Source organism: Rhineura floridana, chromosome 3 (assembly GCF_030035675.1).
Source record: "Rhineura floridana isolate rRhiFlo1 chromosome 3, rRhiFlo1.hap2, whole genome shotgun sequence".
NCBI classification, from domain to species: domain Eukaryota; kingdom Metazoa; phylum Chordata; class Lepidosauria; order Squamata; family Rhineuridae; genus Rhineura; species Rhineura floridana.
In genome coordinates this window covers 190799830-190815556 of record NC_084482.1, presented here as the reverse complement: position 1 = coordinate 190815556, position 15727 = coordinate 190799830, and positions in this window count along the sequence as shown.

The following is a 15727-nucleotide window of genomic DNA, read 5'->3' as shown; positions in this document are numbered from 1 at the left end:
TCTGATAGGGACATTTGTGAGAGCCACCTTTTTCTTTTCTGTTCATGCGTGCAGCTCCCAGCTGAGCCCATGTTCCATCGGTCCAGCAGCTCCCAAATGGCAAATGGATCCCGCAAACCTTCCAGCCGGCTCCTCCTCTGCCTGCCCCCCATTCCACCAGCTTCCCCTGAGTTGGATTGCTCTACCCAACACTAACTTTCCTCACAGGACTGTGATAGGAACAATATTATAACACAGGTTGCATGTTAAAAATGGTATCTAAATTATGAAGAAAGGACAGTTTTCCAGTCTCTCCTTCTTGGCAGCTGCTCTACATTCTGCTATTTCTACAAAAGAATATAATCTATTTTCCTACAGAGGAGCACAGACTTTAGCATGGTGAATTGAAAAACTCATTATTTTCTTCCAGCTGAAATGTTTGGTGACACTCTGTTGTAGGTGTACGTGTATGTTTTTAAAAAATCAATTTAAACAGATTTCTATTGAAAACACAATAATTTTCAGGTACTGTATAATATTTTGATTTCCTAAAAAAAGGAGGTGTCAGCTCTTTCCTGCTAGCTTGTTTCATTTGTTCATTCCAGTTGGCCACCTCACATGCAAAAGAAAAACAAGTTTAACAATGTTAGAGCCTGCATGATGAGACTGTAAAGCATGCCAGCAAACTCTGGTCCAAAATAAATTCAAAACAAGGTATACTAATTTGTTATTGATGACCAAGCAACAGGGCCTGACCCTAAAGAGTGTGTTGCAGATCCAATCTCTGTTATGCTAGAAGAGGGAATAAAATTCAAATACCATCCAGAGAGGCAGATGCATTGCAAAGACAGTTCAAAGAAATGTCAGTGAAGTGCAAAGCAGATCTGACATCGTCCCACACTAGGTGTGGACACCCTACTCAGTTCACTGCCTCTCAGTCTTAGCCTTCCATCTGTTCAAGGCAAATAAATGTGAACTAACACACAGGGGCTTTCTAAGGATGAATGAATTAGAGATGAATTCCTCCTAACACTACCTGTGTGTTAGGATGGAACTGTAGTCTGGTGACAGGGCACATGCTTTGCACCCAGAAGGTCCCAGGGGGGACTTACAGGCTGTTGGTAATTTTGGGTGAGATTCAATCACATATCAGGAAAAGTAAGTTGTACGATTAAAGCTGATATGGCACTCCTGCACAAACAAATGGTGGGATGGTGCAGGTGGAGCTGGGTTGCTCTCCCAGCTTCCCCAAACTGTGGATTGCGCGGTGTGGCACGTGGCGGTGAACCCAATCCACTCTGACACAGATGAACACCAGAAGCTGCTTTATACCAGCTCAAATCATTGGTGCATCAAGTCCAGTGTTCTCTATTATGATTGGCAGTGGCTCTACAGGGACTCAGACAGATATAGTCAATAGTCAGTTTATGTATATACTGCATTTCCCACCAATTGGGCTCAAAGCAGTTTACATAAACAAACAGCCCAAATACTGTAGCATAATAATATATAATAAAAAGAACAATCACTACAACACTAAAAGAAATCATATAGTATACATCAAAATGTAAACAAGCATAAAGCTCAACAATAAAGCTCAAGCCAAGATATCCAAAAGCAACCCCCAAAGCTGATATAACAATCTCTTCTATCTCCTCGCACCTTCTTCCTCAACCAAAAAGGCAAGAAAGTCTTCTGGAAGCAGCTCCCTTATGAAGGCTCCTAGGGCTGGAGGGTGGGGCAAAATGGAAATGGACTGCCTTCAAGTCGATCCCGACTTATGGTGACCCTATGAATAGGGTTTTCATGGTAAGCAGTATTCAGAGGTGGTTTACCACTGACTTCCTCTTGAGGCTGAGAGGCAGTGACTGGCCCAAGGTCACCCAGTGAGCATCGTGGCTGTGTGGAGCTTCGAATCCTTGTCTCCCAGGTCGTAGTCCAACACTCTGACCACTACACCACACTAGCTCTCCGAGGGTGGGGGAAGGCAGGTAGAAACAGCCATCCCCTGATGGCAAACACAGAGTCTTTTCCCCCTCCAATATATCTTTTCTATCACCTACTACCCGATCCTTTTATTGCAGAGGATGCCAGGGATGGAATCAGGGAACTTCTGCAGGCACGTCATTTGCTCTGTCACTGAGCAATAGCCCCACCCACCTGTTCTCACCTCCAATTTCCCCAGTGGCAGCTGGTGGCTCCGGGTCAGTGGGGCAATGGAATCCACTCCGGTTTTAGTCCAAACTTTCAAGTTAGGCAGAGTGTGTTGCAGTAAGCCAGCCTCAAGGTTACCTGTGCATGGACTACAATAGTCAAGCAATCCCTGTCCAAGAACAGCCACAGCTGCCAAACCAGACAAAGTTGGTAAAAGGCATTCCTAGCCACAGAGGACACTTGGGCCTCTATCAACAGAGATACATATATCCAGGAGTACCCCAACTTACATACTTGCTTCTTCAAAGGGAGTGCGACCCCAACCAGAACAGGTAACTTGCCTGTCTCCCAGACATGAGAGCCACCTACCCAAAGAGTCTCTGTCTTCCTAGGATTCAAACACAGTTTATTGGCCCTCATCCAATCCACCACTGCATTCAGACACATTCCGATAGCAAATGTTGCTGGATGCCTTTGCATTGCAGTTATTCAACAATAAGTAGAACCAGAGATCCATTGCAAGATTAAACATTCTTAGGAAAGAAACTGTTCGGGTACGTTTACTGGCACATTCAGCTAAAGCCTTAGTTTCATTACCTGTTGCAGCATAAGGCAATGAATACAATGTATAGTGGGTAGGAGAAAGCTTCCAGCAATATGTAATGATCCTTAATATGAGGATAGGTGTTATTAATGCAGACATATCCCTCTTTTCATCTGAAATGTTGGAAAGCATGGGGCTATTTAGCCCACTGTGCTGCATAACTGTAGCTTTTTATATTTAAAAGATGTATAGACCACTTTTCAAATAAAATGCTTCCCAACACTGTTTACAAAAATGAACACACAGAAAAAATGAGCCATAATACAATTTTTTGAAAAAGTACATTTCATTGGATTTTTAAACAGTACAAAATGTTGCTAAAATGAGCTTGAACTAAGATGATCAGACCAAAAACCCAGGCACTACCACAGACAGGCTATTGAGAGAAGCAGTAAAAAGGTCAGGATATCTAGCAGACTAGCTTCTCCGGTACAGATTGATTCAATCTTTTAAGATCTTCCAAGGAGCTCCTTCTGGCCTTTCCACAATCAGCGAATTATCACTTGTTGACAATGTGGAAGCAGGCCCATGATTACTGTGTTCTGCCTTCACTAATGGAGGCAGAATGCTTCTGAATACCAGTTCCTGGGAATCACAGGTGAGGAGAGTGCTGTTGGGCTCAGGTCCTGCTTGTGCGCTTCCCATAGGCATCTCTGGTTGGCCAGAGTAAGAACAGGATGCTGGACGAGAAGATCCTTGGCCTGATTCAACAGGGCTCTCCTTATGTTCTTGTATGCCTAGCAACCAAAACTAAATCCAGTCCTATGTACCAGCCATCCCCAATCTGGTGCCCTCCTGATGTTGTTGGACTCTAGCTCCTATCAGCCCAAGTCAGCACTACCAATGGTTCGGGATAATGGGAGCTGTTGTCCCAAACATCCGGAGGGCAGCAGGTTGGGGAAGGCTGCCCTCCAGAGCAGCATGGATCTTTATGTAGCCCCAAAGAAAACCCCTGCACCAACCACACACAATGGGGAGGTATCAGGAGTCTAGGGGGAGCCCCACTTCACAACTGGTGATGGTGGACAGGGGCAGATCAGTCTACAATACATTTGTAGTTTCTGCTAGCAAATCCAAGCCAGGAGAATTTGTTTGGGCTCACTATAATTGTTTGTAGCAGCATGTAATCCCCGCCTATGGCAAACTCTGCGAGTGCCACACACGCTCCTATCTTCCAGTCACAAGGGCATTGAGGAAGAATGTTCCCCCAGCACTTCCTTAGAGAGGAACAAAGGCATTCTCAGGCACGCAGATCTGCTGTGCAATACATCCTCCCCACATGTGCACACACATACACACACACCATGTCTTGAGAAGACAGGCCTGGGGCGTTCAGCAGCGAGAAGTCAGGCTGGTTGAGTAGAGATGATGGGACACAGTGCTGCAGGGGCAGAGAGATGGGCTTACTGAAGCAAAAAGGACAAGTGAAACACACACACACACATGCCAGCCTTGCACAGAGGGCACGGTGGAGAGGCACCATCATACCTCCTGTTGTCAGGGCTGCTTGGGGACACAGCAGTTTCTCCCTGGGGGTGGGCTGCAATGGCCTCTAGCCTCCTAACAACAACAACACCACCAGCATGCAAAGGGATACAGTGCTGGGATCAAATGGGCTTCCCAAAAAATTGGATGCTGGAGAGGGGGAAACAGAGAATGAACCTAGAAATGACTCAAGGTCACAGCATCGATGGGGGGAGGAGGCATAGCTCAGTGGCAGAGCACTTGCTTTGCATGCTTGAGGTCGCAGGTTCAACCCCTGGAATGATCCCTATGTTGAACCATGGGAGAGCCTGCCAATATATCATCTCATTATCATCTTATTACATTTATATCCACTTTCTCAAGAGCTAAGGTGTTACAAGTTTCTCCTCCCTTTTTTCTTCGCAAATACCCCTGTGAGGTCGGGTTGGGCTAGAGGCAAATGATTGGCCCTTAGGTGGACCCAGTGAGCTTCATGGCTGAATGGAGATTCGAACCCTGGTCTCCCAGATCCTAGTTCAACATTCTAACCACTACACCACACTGGCCAAGACTGACCAACCAACAGACTGACACAGTATAAGGCAACTTCCTATATTCCTGCTGAGTGTGTAGTATCATAAGGAGAAGGAATTTGCACTTTTGGCATTCTCATGCTTGGGTTCAAGTGGGAATGGAAAGCTTATAACAGAAAGCTATTGTCCCTCATTGGGTGTTCACATAGTACACTGGTCATCTTGACTTGCTAGTTCATTTCCTACATGAATGTAAAATGTAAATGTACTGCCTTCAAGTCGATTCCGACTTATGGCGATAGGGTTTTCATGAGGCTGAGAGGCAGCGACTGGCCCAAGGTCACTCAGTGAGCTTCATGGCTATGTGGGGATTTGAACCCTGGTATCCCAGGTCATAGTCCAACACCTTAACCACTACACCACAGGGAATTATTAAGGACCCTTAAATCGGGGTCTTTTGCTATGGGCCCTGGATCTCCTGCACCTTCCCCCTTGTTGTTGTTGTTGATGATGATGATGTAACATAAGAACATAAAAGCTTTTCTGAATCAGGCCAAAGGCCCACCAAGTCCAACATCCTGTTGTATTCAGGTCCCATGCCAGATCCCATGGCAAAAGCAGCAACATTGGTCAAAGGCTGCTGCAGGCCCAGTGCTAGCAGATGGCCAGGTTGGGCACTAGCCAAGGGCCCAGGATCTTAGAGGGCGCCTCACCAGAGCTTGGAAGTATCTAGTTACAAGCAACTAATTATTTGTAATTTATTACTTTTTTGAGTAACGAGTGGGTAACTTCGTTACATTTTGCTGGTAATAGAACGAGTAGTAACTTCATTACTTTTGAGGAGTAATTGTAATGTTTCCAGCATTACTTTTGAGCATTACTTGGGGGAGGAGCAGGGGAAGTCTTCTGCTCCTCTGATCTGTGAATAAAAATCATGTGCTTCAAATTGGGCTTCTGTGCAGCGTTGTTCTTCCTTCATGCTCTATGGCTGCTTAGGAGGCGACGAGGGAGGAGGTGGAGAGTGAGACGGGGTGGAGAAAACAATTGCTTAAAAATTGACAGGAGTGGAAGGAGAAAAGAGCTGGAGGCAATATATATATACAAAATATATATATACAAAAATATGTGTGTTGGGGTATCATCATTGCTGGGGGTGGGGTGAGGCGATGTGAGATTCTGTTATGCCATTCTGTTAATCTTATGGATAAAAAAATATATTTTACCACCCTCTGTGTGTGTGTGCTTATTTTTAATGTTGTTCTAGGCTACTCAGATGTGCAGCAGCCAAGGCCAGCACCTTGTAGGCAATTTTTTTTAAAGGCAACTAAAATGTAACTGTACTGATTACCTTTGAGTAAAAGTAATCAGTTACTTTCAGAGCAATTGCAATTGTAACAGTAATTACTACTTTTTGGGGGCCATGTAACTGTAACTGTAATGTATTACTTTTTAAAAGTAATCTTCCAAGCTCTGTGCCTCACCACCCATAGCGCTGGATCTGGTTCCCTCTTCCCACTTCCCATCTTCATTGCTGTGGGGGCCTGCCAGTGCTGTCAGGCCTGACTTGAGCAAGTGAGTGATGTGAGGCAAAAGGGAGGGGCGCTTGCTTGCACGCACCAAAAAGTGGCAGCAGCAGTGGTGCCTCTTCCTTCTCCTGCAGGAGCTGCCGGCAGGTGAGGTGGGGAAGGATGTGTGGGAAGCAGGCAGCCTTTCACTTGAACACCTGAGGAGAAGGAAGAGGTGCATCTCTTGCTGCTGCAGCTGTCTCACACAACACGAATGAGTCCACCCCCTTCACCTCAAGTCACTCACTCACACGAGTTGTGCCAGGCAGCAGCAGCTCCTGCTCCGTCAGCGTGCAACAAAAGCTTCCCTCCTTCCCACCCCTCTTTTCGTAGACCTGTTGCAGGCTGGCAACTCCTGCAACCCAGCAAGCATGGCAAGAGGGGTGGAGGGGTGGCAGCCCCCACCAGGGAGGGGTGTGCAGAGAAAGGGAGCCCTAGAGGGGCCTGTGAGAGAGGGTGGGACAGAAGAGGGGAAGGGCATGGATGTGAGGCAAAAGAGAGAGGTGGGGGGATGAGGAGCAGGAGGGTTAGCGGGTAGTAGGAGGGGTTGGAGAGAGAAAAGAGTGGGGGGCAGGAGGGGCTGGAGATGAAGAAAGAAAAATGGCATAGAGGGGGGATTGGGGTGCAGGAAAATGGAGGGTAGGGGCAGGATGGATGAGGGGTTGGTGAGACAGAGAGAGATAATGGGGGCATGGGGTAAGTGTGAGGGGAAAGGGAGAGGGTGGGGGCAGGAGGGGCTGTGAGTGAGAGGGGGAGAGAAACAAAAATAGAAAGTTATGGAGCAAAATGTACAAGTAAGCAATTTCTGTGAAATGAGCCAGCCTGCCTGCTCCTGCCTGACAGTGTTATTAGCCAATGAATGAAATCAGAGCTGTGATTGATAAGTGCGTTGTTGGGACACCAAGCATTAGGAATCCCTGAGGTCCTGTCATTTAGTGCACTTTTCTGGTCTTTTTTTCTAACCCTTGCAATCTCCATTGTTTGCCCTTTCTCCCTAGCAACCAGGAGACTCCATCTGTGAGAGGAATTGGAGGTCTCCTAACAGCTCTCAGCACCCTTAACAAACTACATTCCCTGGGATTCTTTGGGGGAAGCCATGACTGTTTAAAACAATTATGTTGTCTTTTTGTATACCACTCTTAGAGATATTTAAATATCAAGTTTAGAAATCCATTCAGTAATTAACTAGAAGTGGGGCTCTTGCTCCTTTAAAATGAAACTGTGCGTCATTTTTGCCCATTCCTACTTCCACCATCACAAAAAGGCTCACCTCAGCACACTGCCTCCTCTTAGGCCCAAGCAAGCCTTGTGCCCAAATGAGGACCCTCTCAAAAGAAGTTATGTGACAAGGTTGTGTACTTTGCAACTTCCCAGGGGAAAGCAAACGCCAGCCAGCCAGCTTCCTTGCTCCAGGGTCCCTAAAGTGCCGCTCCTAAGCAGTTCTGTGCCCTCAACGCTTTCTCTCTGTGTTTGTATGTGTGTGTGTGTCTTGTTCTTACACAGGCACATCCATGTGCTGCCTCCGAGGACATTTTTGTCTCCTTCAGTTTCCTGCTAGCCCTGCACACCATCTGCTCCTGACTCCCACAGCATTCGCTCCACCTGGACTCTGCTCCTCCAGGTCTAACCACAGAGGATCCTCCACCAAGAGTAATGGTTGCTCTGGAAACTGTGGTGTTATTTTTATCCCAGTGTTAGGTAGGGGGTGCAATATTCTTGGTGCCCACAAGCACCCCAATTCATAAACCATAAAGGGAAATGGTCCACTGTGCCTGACAGCCCCCAGAAACCTGGAGCTGGCCCTGCCAGTGGGGGGCCGCCAACCCATCCCCTGCCATCATCATCATCACCATCACCTCCACGTCAGCAGAGCGAGCCCCATAGCTATATTACAATGGGATGCCCAGAGGCACTATGATGAGGACAGTCACAACCAACACTGTGGACTGCTGCACACCAGTAGCTTTAACTGCAGCTCCATTCACTCCCAGCCACCCACCCAAGCAGAGAATTTGGCACTTAGCCTTTGAAATGTATGGAGCAAGTATCTGTGGGAGATGGGCAATTTCCACCCCTCCTGGGGCTGAAGACTCCAGACATTAAAATTAATGACCCTCTCCTTTTCATCAAGTGCTTCCTGCTCCAGCTTCTTGAGCTAGCTGCTGAAGTCATGAAAGCCTAAGTACCTTATTCATGTGTTGAATGTTGGGATCCAATTCTGAATGCATATTTGTGTAACTGTCTACCAGGTAATCAAGTGGTTCTTTGTCATTCTGAGCTTATTATTCTACAGGCACAGGAACTCAGCTATAGTCAGGAATTACCTGACCCTCTGGAATTCATGGTGCAGATGCACCCCCCCCAAAAAACGGTATATTTTCCCCCTCTAAAAAAAGGAGAGATGTGGAAAATGTGGGAGATGTGAAAGATGTATTACTTCTTTTGCTGCTGCAGCTGCTTATTCTTACCCCTCCTCCCAAAGAAGCCCATCTGGAACCTCTGGCCAGCTATTGGGAAATAAGGGCTAGAAGACTGGAGGCTAAGAATCCAGGGATGCCTGGGTTCTGTATTCAAGTCAACGATCATAATTTATTAGTCACTTCTTTCAGAAAAGTGAACTCAAATTGACTTGAAAAAACAAGAATAAAGACAGCCTAAAATGATTGCCAATAATATGTATAAAAGAGCAAATCCAGCTGAACCCCACCCCACTAGAAAAGAAGTAGAAAAGTTCTGGGTGAATAATAATGGTTTTGCAGATAGAGATGGCACCAGGCATGCCTTCCAGAAGACAGCACTCCACAAACGGGGAGCCATCACTGAGAAGGCCTGCCATTGTATCACCAACATTTGCGCCTCCCTCAGAGAGGGTACAGGGAGAAGGGCCTCAGATGATGAAAGCAGGGTCTGGGTTGATCCATGTGGGGAGTGCTGATCCTTGAGTTATTGGGGTCCTGAGCCACATAAGGCTTTATAGGCATTATAGATTAAATTTTACAATTAAAGCCTTATCCCTGTCTGCGTCCGTGTTGGAATTGCTTTTTAAGATTTTTTAAAGCTTTTTTTTAAAGATGTTTTAAAAGATGTCTTGTTTTAATATATATTAAAGTCTGTTTTTAAGATGTTTTAGAGTGTTTTTAGTGTTTTTGTTTGCTGCCCTGGGAGGAACAGTGGGATATAAATGTAATAAATAAATAAGACAATCCAGGGGAATACACCTACAGCCTGATTAGCCAGCTTCACTCCTTTCAAACAGCCTCCGCACACCCTTTGCTCCCCGTCCTCTCTTCCAATAACCCAGCCTCCACTGATCTAGTGCCCTCTAGGTTTTTTTAACGGCAAGTCCCATCAACCCAGACAGCTGTGCTGACGGGAGGGCACCAGATGGGCGAAGGCTGATCAGGGCTTGTCAGAAACAGATGTTGACCAGAACAATCTGCCATGATATAAAACTAAAGCAAAGAGGCAGGGGAAAAGTTCAGCGGAGCAGCAGCCCTCCACAGAGAGACAGAAGGATCCTTTCTGCCCTCATTTGTTTTATTGCTGTGGCAGCCTTCTGAGGCCCCTGCTTGGGTCTCCTAGAAGTCAGGTGGGCATGTCCCTGTCACTGCAGTGCTTCCAAAAGCACTCGGAAGCCTCCGGCGCAGAAGACCCAGCTAAATGCTGGTGCTCAATTAATATAGTCAGACAATTAGCATTCCCCTTTTATGCTCCACTTACTCCTTAACTGCAAATCTTCCCTTCCAATCAGCTCGCCTAACCAACTTCTCGTCCTAGGCGGCAGTAATTTGTTAAGAAGGTTGTCCCTTTGGTTTGGAGCAAGAGCGTTTCTTGGGAATCATTTGTGTGGTAAGGGGAGGGCTGCAGCTCACTGGCCAAGCACTTGCTTTGCATACAGAAAGTCCCAGGTTCAATCCCCAACTGCTCTAGGTAGGGCTGGGAGAAACTCTTCTCTGTAATTCTGGTGAGCCACTGCCAGTCAGTGTGGGCCATGCTGTGGTAGACTGACCAATGATTTGACTTGGTTTTATTTATTTATTTAATTTGTACACTGCTTCATACTTCGAAAGAAGCCTCTAAGCAGCTTACAGCGTTGCAAGACAAAACGACACATTTAAAACAATACAGACATTTTTTAAATATCATCTTAAACATCAACATCTTAACATTAATCATAAAAACCGAATTACCTATTTAAGGCAATACAAAGCATTTAAAAATACCTTACATATCAATATAACTACAATAAATCACAATAACTACGAACAGATTAAAACACAAACATACCATGAAAATGAACAACCCCACCAGACGAGCGTATGTGTACAGGTAGCAGCATCTCTCCCACTTCTGCTGCTACCACCCCAACTTATGCTCTCACCAAAAGATGGGGCAACACTACACATTCCCCACCCCTGGAGCTCCTTCCTCTCACCAGGGAGCACCCACAGTCTTTCCACTGCCACACAACACCCATAACGACAAGGGTGGTGGTAACACCATCATCCCATGGGTAATGCACTAAGAATGATCTGCAATAGCACAAGTTGTATGTTCGTGGACTGGGATTTGAACATGCATCGTGTTGAAACTATCCAGCGACTATACTTTTCTTCCCCACCAGTAAGCCGTCACACTCCATTAATGCCTTATGGGCCAGAATCTTGTGCTCAGGCTGCTCACCCCAGGACGAGTGCCCTTTTGCTCATGCCCTTGCCAGGCATGAGTTTAAATAGGTACCTGGAGAGAGAGGAAAAAACACAGCCTTCAGTCAGGGTCCTGGCTGCATCTCCTTCCACTAACACACACACCACCAGCCCCACCTCCAGTGCTTCTTGCAGGGTATAAGGCAGCTTGCTCCTATGGTCCTAGTCACTGTTGTTGTTGTTGATGATGATGATGATATTCCACCCTTTCTCCGGAAGGGCGGCAAACAAAACAATTTAACAACGACAAAAACAAAGCATTCTAAAAACAATTGAAAACACTCTAAAAACAGTTGCATTCTAAAAACAGTTCCGATAAAAACATTATAAAAAACTATTAGAGATAAAAAACATCATTCCATCCAGTGATCTCTGGGCTGCCAGGAACAGCCTCTTTCAGCCATCAAAAGCCTACGTAAAGAGGAAAGTTTTCAAATTCTTCCTAAGAGTCATTAATGTTGGAGACAGATGCACCTCACAGGGGAGGGCATTCCACAAATGGGGAGCCACACCTGAAAAGACTTTGCCATGGGTCAGTGCCAACTGGGCAGCCCCTACTGGGGGGCAGCATTCTCTTAAAGCAGAAGTTTGTGGGATTGGTTAGTTTGCCTCATAGACCCTTTGAATCTCCACTGCACAGATGAGGGAACTGAGGCCTGGAAATGTTGACTAATTACTAAGGTTGCCTTTTTCTTTGTCTTTCTTTTTTTGGGGGGGGGTACTGGCCCTGGTCCTGTGCCTTTAAGAGCAACAGAACATATTGAAGAAGGCAGCAGAGGAGGGGCACTTACCTGATCTTCTGTCACCAGCATCACTGCAGCTTACCAAGAGGGGGAGGACCGAGGTGGTGGCAGAGTGGACATGGTGCAAATACCCCTAGTAGGACAGCCAGATTGGCTCTCCCAGTCTGTTTGTATCATGCCAAACTTGCTGCCACCTCACCCCTCCTCCTCTCCCTCCCAGTAAGCCGCCAGTGACGTGGTGCCAGTGAGGTGAGATTGGGTAAGCACCACCAACTGCTACTGCTGACATTCCAAAATTTAGCAAGGGAAACTTCTCCTGGCATAAAGATGGGGAAAGTTTTTTTAAAAAACTACATTTGGGTATGTCCAGCTTCTGTTAAATGTACAAGATCAGAGTTTGTGAGTAAGAATAGCAATCATATTAGCAGCACATATTCTGCAAGATTGCCACTGAACTCTCTGACCTCAGGGAAACACAAACGCGTTTAGGGTCACTAGATGGCCTTAGGCAAGCCTCTCTCTCTTTCAGCCTCAGCCCCCCCCCCCTGCAAAACGGGGATAACAATACTTTACACTTACAGGATTGTTGTAAAGATGACTGTTGTCAGGATTTTGGCAGATGTAAATACCCAACCAACCACAACCTGGTGTAATGTCTGATTAGGCCAATATACAAACCATTAGTTAGCAGAGGAGCTGCCAACAACTCTGAACTGGCTTCCTGATGCCTCTGTCCCCTTTGAGGGCCCACTGCAGTTTGGTGGCAGCCCGGATTGTGGGAGTGGTGAGTTCTGCAGCAAAGGGCCACCTCTCAGTGGCAGAGGATCTGCCTTGCATGCAAAAAGTCCCAGGTTCAATCACCAGCAGCTCCAGGTAGGGTGGGGAGAGACTCCCTGTCTGAAACCCTAGAGAGCCACTGCAGATAATACTGAGCTAGCTGGACCAGTATCGGCTGGATAAATACTGGATCAGTATTTATTGATTTATTAGATTTAGCTGTCCACAAATAAATATATCCCTCTGCAAAACCATATGCAAAATTTGCAGTTGTGCATGTGTGCAGAACACACGTGGACTAATCGCAATTATGCAATCCTATAACGTGTGTTGTTTGGCTCTGTATAAGGATGTTGTGCGGTGATTAAAGTGCACAGGTGCTAGTCCCCACTTCTGTGCCAAAACTGTAGCAGAGAAAACAGTTCCCCTTTAATCACCGCTCCTTCTCACACTGTGAACATTCTTCAGATCGAGGGCCACATTCCCTTCTGGGCAGCGTTTCAGGGGCCACATGCTGGTGGTGGACAGCGCCAGAATCAAAAGGGGGTGGAGTAGGGTTGCCAGGTTCAGGGGCTGAGACTGATCCTGTATCTTTAGGAGAAGAGAAAGTCAGCCAAGTGCAGGTGTTCTTGCAACACGGTAATGAGAAAAACCACAAGGTGGAATTCTCCCTTCCTCCTGCACAACTTTTAAAAATACAGAAGACCTCTTGGTTGCAGAGCTGGTTGCTGGGTGGTAGGGAAACACTGCACAAGGGACTTTGACAGGTGGGTGGGACAACCCATCTGCCAATCATCTGGTGTCATAATGGTGCCAGATGATTGACATGTGGATCATCCCACCTACTTGTCAAAGGTTGGCCCATAGAGGTGGGACCAGTTAATGATCTGGCCCGCTGGGCCAAATGATCAAATGCCTGCTGAGCTAGTTCCCATTTCTCAGCCTGACCTAATTCACAGAGTTGTTGTGATGATAAAAGTGTGGACTAATTCTGAGCTTCTTGCAGGAAGGCTAAAAATGAACCTAAGAACACTGGCTATTGAAGAAGTAAATAACAGCATATCAAGGGAGATAAGAACCTGTCTGTCAGGCCCAGGATGTGACTCAGGAACCAGACCAACGATTGTAGTTAATTTGTGTTTTATTAGGGTAATGTCCAAACAAAGACTGCGTTTTCTCATGAATCAATACAGGGATACAGGTCCTGCGGCATTGGGAGAAAGTTGACAGAGCAAGGGACTTCTTCCCGCCTGTTCTTTAAGAAGGGGCCAAACGGGCACGCAATCTTTCGCTCCTCCTTAACTGCCCCTCAGGTACTGCCCGCCTTCCCCCCCCTTCTCTCCTGTCTTTTCAGCTGTCTGCGTGTGCGCGGTGAGGGGGGAAGCATCACCCCCTCCTCTTCTGAAGTTTCCGATTCCAGGATGGGGGATAGGGGAGGAGCTGATGGTAAACTGCCTCCCCGCTTTTCGGCTGTGAGCAGCCCTCCCTCTTCCCCCTCTTGCTCTGAGCCTGAAAGAGGGGGAGGCGTGAGAATGTCCAGGGAGGGCTCAGGCTCCCCGTTGCTAAGCGACCTTATCACTGGCAGTTCCTCTGTTTCGTCTTCGCTCCAAAGGGGGGAAGTTCCTCCCCCTTCCCTCTGCCATCCATCCGAATACTCTTCTCCCAACTCTCCGGGATCCAGCTCCCCGGGATTGGGACCCCAGCTCTGCCTTCCGACACCATCCCCCCTCCCAGGCTGTGCCCCCTTCCCCTTGTCTGGCTTGGGACGGTGGGGAAAACGTTGATGGAAAAGTTTTACCAATTCTGGAGCATGCACATCAGCTGCATCTTCCCATGATCTGTCAGCCACCCCATAGCCTTTCCAGTGAATCAAGTACTGCAGCTTGTGGCGTCTGATCCTGGAATCTAAGATCTCCTCAACTTCAAACTCAAGCTGCTCATTTACCAGGAGTGGAGCTCCGGGAGGTTCCTCCAGCCGTAACTCACTGGGAGGGGCGGCTTTCGTTAAGAGGGATTGATGGAACACAGGATGTATTTTAAACGTGTCAGGCAGCTTCAGTCGGTACGCCACGGGATTGATTTGAGTTTCTATTTCGAAAGGACCCACCCTCTTGTCTTGTAATTTTCTACATTTGCCCGGCCTCTGGAGGAAGCGGGTGGACAGCCATACCTGGTCTCCCGGTTGAAGGGGGGGGGGCTCCTTCCTGTGCAGGTCAGCAACTCGCTTGTACTCCGTTTTGGCTTCGTTTAACTGCTGTTTCAGTGTCTGTTGCACCGCTTGCAATTCCTTAAGGAAGTTCTCAGCTGCCGGTACCAGCATTCCTTCTGAGCTGCTTGGAAAGACTTTAGGATGGAATCCATAATTAGCGAAGAACGGGGTTTGTTGAGTGCTGGAGTGCAGAGAATTGTTGTAGGCGAACTCTGCAAAATGCAAATATGATACCCAGTCAGTCTGTTGATAGGACACATAACTTCGTAAATATCTTTCCAAAACGGCGTTCAAGCGTTCCGTCTGCCCATCTGTCTGGGGGTGATGGGCGGAGGAGAGTTTTAATTCCGTCTGCAACTGTTTCCACATTGCTCTCCAAAATTTGGCTGTGAACTGAGTTCCTCGGTCTGAGACTACGCTGTTTGGCAATCCATGCAGCCGGTAGACTTCTTTTATGAATAACTTGGCCGTTTCTTTAGCCTCTAAGGCCCCTGCACAAGGAAGAAAGTGTGCCATTTTGGTAAGTAGATCCACCACTACTAAGATGGCTGTCATTCCTTGGGACTTGGGTAGATCAGTTATAAAATCCATGGAGAGGTCCTTCCAGGGTTCGTGTGGGACAGGCAACAGTTGTAACAGTCCTGCTGGTGTCCCTGTTTGTGTTTTTGTCCGCAGACAGACAGAGCAGGACTTTACATAACTCTCAATATCCTGACGCATTTTAGGCCACCAGAAGTCCTTGGCCACGTTCTGAATGGTCTTGTAAATCCCAAAGTGTCCCGCTGTGATGGAATCATGACACTGGCGTAGGATTCTGAGCCTTAATTCCCCTTCTGGCACATATCTGGCGGTTTTGAACCATAACAGTCCATTTCTCCAGTGAAAGGTTACTTCTGAGTCTTGACCTTGTCCCGTCTCCTGCTGATATTTTAGCATGTCTGCATCTTCTTGTTGTGCCTTTTTCAGTTCCTCTTCCCATGAAGGCTGGCATAC